A 6,045-nucleotide genomic window follows, 5' to 3' on the forward strand; every position below is an offset into this window, starting at 1 on the left:
AAAAAATAAATCTAATAAGCATAGTGACTTTATCTCTAATCTTTTAATGCTAAATTTTTTTAATATTCATATCCGAGACAGCAAAACACTTTTGTTTAAAAAAATCATATGATGGTTCCATATGCTAATTAACTCAGTGATTGTGTAGCTTGAAATTATCCTAGTTTAACTACATATGCATCTTTTGAATGACATGAAGGTAGAATATGTTGATAGTTTTTCAATTGTTTTAGTGGTACAAACTTTATTTTATGTTAAGTTTATGTAGACCATTTATGCTTTAGAACATATATGGAAGGATGACTTTTGGCCACTTTGGTTGGAAAATGACTCTACTTTGGTTCGTTATAGTAGCGAAGACTTTCTATGTTTGTTAGAAAAAGTTTTTTATAATGATTTTGAAACTGACATAATTACATCCAACATATAGTTTTCACTTTTTATGTCAATTCTAGTCTCGACATAAAAAGTTCACATTCTATGTCAGTAGTACTATAACTGACATAGAAAGTGTAATTTTATGCTTTCTTGTTCACCTACTCTTTAATATCTGTGAATGACTCATGAGATAGTTTTGAAAGAGTGGGAGAAAGGCGTCTTTTCATCGAATTTGAAGAAAGAAGTCCTTGATGAGTTTGTGGTTCATCTTTGTCATGTATAGGTCAGCACAAACAAGGAAGTCGCAAGTGAACTTGGTGGAGGGCATAAAGATGTTGTCAATGATGTTGAGCTTCTACACTTTATTGTCGAAAAGCATAAGGAAGGAAGTATATTGGAGTTTGTGCAGATGACAATGGAGTTGCGACAACAAACTTTAAAAACCTAAAATATTGATTAAGAGAGAGAAAAAAAGGAATAAATAAATTTATAAATGAGATAAAAGCATTCATTTACCTAACAAAAGAGTTGTGAGAGCAAGTGTGATCCAGTGAGAGTAAGAGGGTGTAGAGTAGCAAAGAGGCGAGGAGGATACAAATAAGCAAAGAGGTTGAAGAAAGCAGGAGAGTTGACATGTCAAAAGCAACGTGAGAAAGCTGGGAGAGAAGCAAGAAATTAAATATAGGTTTAATGTTTCGGTAGGTCCTTATTTTCGTCTGGAATTTCAAATAGGTCCCTTTCTTTTTCAGCATCTCAATTGGGTCCTTATTTTTGTAAAATTTAATCAAATAGGGACTTTCCGTCAAATTGAGAAGACGCTGTTAAGAAGGGTGTTACGTGGCATGCTGACAGTGTCTTTTTAAATGATGCGGCATTAAAAACGTGTCTTTTTCAATTAAAAAATGAAGTTTACAGAGTGGAAATATAATATAAGTAAGGGCAAAGTTGGGAAATCAAATTAAATTAAGTATCCAATGAGGGCTTGCCACGTGGAAGCCCCTTTCTCCCCCAAATTAGGGTTTCATAATTGGGATTTGGAAGGCTTGCTTCTGCCTCCTCTGCCTGCGCCGCGAAGTATGCTGCTGCCAATTGCCATGGAGATCTCTGTACGCGAGAGAAAAATTTCTCTTGTGGTTGCGTTTTGATTTTTGCAAGTGCTTCACGATTCTAATTATCTCTCACGATGATGATGGAAAACGAAGGGAATCATGCTCCTGAGTTTCGCCTATTGAGTCTCGATCGTGCTTGTGCGACTAGGGTTCGTTGATTAGGGGATTTTTTCTACGTTTTAGGGTTCCTCTGCGATTTCTGGTTTTTCTGTGTTGCAGGTTGCGAAGACAGTGGAGATCGAATAACGATTGGTGGCGGCCTAGCGAGTAGCTCGCGAAGAGGCGCTGATGTGTTTGGGTAGTCTCTGCGGCGGCATTGACGAGGTGGTCAGCTGAAGATGATTCACAATGGCGGTTGATTTGGAAATTTTTTCAAATTCAACTTTTTTTGTCAATTTTGCATTAATTCACATTCACCTTTTTTCTGGTTTTTGATTTGAGAATTTTCGCAAGTTCTGATTTTGTCTCGTAGTGGTCAAAATATTGGTCGAACTCGCGATTGGATTCCTGCAATTTGCAATTCTATCTATGGTGGCTGCCATGGAAGCGTGATTTGGTTACCGGAGAAGATGAAGGGTGGCATTCCAGGAACAATGTTTGGTGCTGGCAGTGCTTTTGGACCTTTCCATGTGTTCTATGAAATGAGATGACATTTTGCCCTTATTTAAATTTTATTTCCCCCCTTTGCACTCCATGTTTTAATTCAAAAATTAAAAAAATAGACTTCACACACGTTTTCAATGCCACATCATTTAAAAAGGCAATGTCAGCATGTCACGTAACACCCTCTTTAACGACGTCTTCTCAATTTGACGGAAAGCCCCTAATGGCTTCAATTTTACAAATACAAAAACCCAATTGAGACACCGAAAAAGAAAGTGACCTATTTGAGATTCCAGACAAAAATAGGGACTTACCAAAACATTAAACCTTAAATATATTATGACGATTGTTGTGATAATCGGCATAGTTAATTACAAAATTATCATCGCTCCCACTTTCTATGCAATTCAAGGTATAATTGGCATAAAAAGTTTTATACTTTATTACAAAACTGACAACATTCTCACTTTCTATATCGATTCTGAGTGTAATTGGCATAGAAAGTATTGTACTTGATTATGAAATTATCACTCCTTCCATATTTTATGTCGATTCTAGGTATATGGCGTAGAAAGTTTTGTACTTTATTACAAACTGACAACACTCTCACTTTCTATACCGATTCTAAGTGAAATTGGCATAGAAAATCTTGTACTTGATTGTAAAATTATCACTCCTCCAATTTCCTATGTCAATTCTAGATATAACAGGTATAAAAAGTTTTGTATTTTATAACAAAAAATTTCAGCGTTTTCATTTTATATGTCAATTTTAGTGATAACTAACATATAAAGTTTCATTATATTTACAATTTTCATATACAGTTTTGTTATTGTTTTACAAGTATTTTTCTTTCATGTAACATATCCAAATTAATATTTCTCAAGGATAATAATTATACTAATAAATTAGTTGATTTAGTTTTTATATACTGAGTAGTATAAATGATTTAATATATTAGATTTTTTTCATATATAAATTATCTATATTTCGTATAATATAATTTCTTATCATGATGTGATTTTTTCATTTTTCATATTATTTTATTTTCATTTTATTTTAATAAATTTTGATGTGATACCAAATAATAATTAAATTTTGAAATATCAACGTAACTAAAATATGAAAGTTTTCACGGTTTATAATGATGTGATGAACTTATCAGAAAAAAAAATCAATATCTAATACATGCTAATAAATACCTATCACCAACAAATCAAAATATATAAATTTTTATAATAAATTAATATGGTACATTTTCGGCTATAAGAGGCCACTCATCAGTATAGATTTTTTATATTAGCAACATAGTAATCGTTATATTAGTGGTACAAGAGATGATATATATATATATATATATATATAATATATATATATATATATATATATATATATATATATATATATAAATGCTTATTAATTGAAAATTTCTTTCCATTCACATCCTTAAAAAATATTAAACAAAAATTAGTTATTTAGTTTAAAGCATTGTATTGTATATCACTTAAACTAACCACGTGTTCATAAATAACAATTGGTTGGTTAGTTTGTATTCTTAGTTCAAGCTAATTATTTTAATCCCAATCATTTGAAAATAAACACGACATGAACAAATAATGTTTTTTTGAAATTTCTTAAGAGGTTGTTCGAGGTAAACCTATTGGGTACGGTAACACCAATAAATAGTTGAACGCACCTAGCATTGTATGTTCATATTTACATCTTGGTTACAGTTGCTAACAACTTGGAGAAATGATAAATTACAAATTATTCTCCTATAATTTATCTTATTAGAAAACATTCTTCTTAGTTTATTAATTTATTGTAGTTTCCTATAATTAGATTATTAGAATCCTAGAATAATGTATCTTACTAGGAATTATTCTCCTTACTTTATTAATTTATTGTAATTTCCTATAATTAGATTATTAGATTTTTAAAATAATTTATCTTATTTGGAATTATTCTCCTTAGTTTATTAATTTTTTTGTAACTTTCTATAATTAGATTATTAGATACATAGAATTATATGGTGTATAATTAGATAGTTGATGTTACTTATAATAAATAATAAGATAGACATTTTCTTACATATTTTTGTATATGGTATTAAAAGTTTCTATAATCTCGATTTCATCTTCTTGCGTTTGAAAGTCGTGCTTCTTTTATCTTTTGCGTATTGCTTAATGTCGCTCTTGTCATTTTTTATCACTTACATCTTTCATCTCTACCAACAACCTGTTCCAATGCCTTCTTTCCCTACTTACTTATTGTTTCCCTTCGCTTCTGATGCTCCTTGTCATCGATCAGACACATGTGATCATCGCCAACTTTCTACTTTTTGTCAACTCATGCATTGTTCCTTGGGCTTAACTTTTTGAAACTCATGCTCAGGTTACCAAAGTTCTTCACCATATCATTCCTCAATTTGGAAAGGAACATCCGACTCTAACTGATGTTGATCAAAAATAGTGGATCACCCCTGATTCTATTGTACTTTATATAATCTCTTTTGATTTTCTCCTTAATGTCACGGAGGAACATTTTACGACTATGGATATCTGGAATCGTTTAACTGCAACTTTTTAAGACAACCAAAATTCACGTGTTGTTGCTCTCGAGTAGGACTTCTCTTCCACTCGCATGGATGACTTTTCATATTATCAATGTCTCAAACAACTCTTTGATCAATTGAAAATAATTGGTACTCTTATCAGCAATCATCATTTGGTATTGTAGCTTATATTTGGTTTGCCCAAAACCTTTTCATGATGTAGTAACCATAACCATCAAAGGTACCCTTTGCCTTCCTTGTCTAGGCTCATTCTATTCTAAATCTCGAAGAATTTAGTCTAGCAAAGATGCAAACTACTACTTCTAACATTTCCATGAACACTTCAGCCTAAAGGAACATTGATCGCTCATCTTAATCGTCACTCGAACAATTGTTTTGTGTCTAACTACAATCGCAATAATCAAGGTTGCTTTAGTGGACATGATCAATGCAGTAACTTCCACTCCAATGGTTCATTTATTTTTGTCTAACTCTCCTGTTGTGGTTCCTTCTTTCATCATGATGGTCACTTGCTAAGTCTCGCTGGTTTTAATGTTAATTTAACAAACATATATGTTAATCACCCAAGTTTACTTGTTTTGCATATTTTGATAAAATGTGAGTTAAAGTTGAATTACTAAGTATTCTTAGGACCACCATGACCCCTCCTCGTGTGACATAATTCTCAACCAGTTGAAAATTAATTTAATCAAAGCTGAGTATGTAAACAATAAATGCACCCGATTGAAGTTTAAAGTGATTGATCTAATCCTGGTTAAACCTTTGTCTCATAGACAACTCACTTGCACTGCAGAAGATTCAGGAATTTGGACTTTGATACTTTGGTCCCTTTCCAATCAATCGAAAAATTGGTCATGTTGCTTATATTGCATCTTCCTCTCACTGCCGAAATTCAACACTTTTTCTTGTGTCATTACTAGATATGCAAAGGAGATCAACATCGGCAATATGTTTCACTTTCACTTCTGAGTGATGAACTTGATCCTATCCACTGTCCTTCCAAGGTATTGCTATCTAGAGTTGTCTTGAGAGGAAATAAACAAATCTCAAGTTTTAATCTCTAGGGAAGGATTGAAGGGAGTTTAAGCTACCAGGAATGATCTTTCTATTCTACAAGATTATCCCAATTTCAACCTTAGAGACACGTTTGATGTTTATGGATGTGGAATTGTTGGGTAAGAAACAATCAATAGTGAATGAGGTGGCAACCATCAGCAAGGAGCACCGAAATTCTGTTCCTGTGAGGACACATGGCTAAAAATTATGAAATCAAGGTAAACCGAAAAACTTAGACAAAATGCAGGACAGACTCTGCACTAAAGAATTACGATAGAAGAGGAAATAAGGAAAAAAAAATAAAAGAGAACAATTAGATGAGTT

Source organism: Vigna umbellata, chromosome 6, assembly GCF_029865625.1.
Source record: "Vigna umbellata cultivar VRB3 chromosome 6, Vumbellata_1.0, whole genome shotgun sequence".
Taxonomy (NCBI): Eukaryota; Viridiplantae; Streptophyta; class Magnoliopsida; order Fabales; family Fabaceae; genus Vigna; species Vigna umbellata.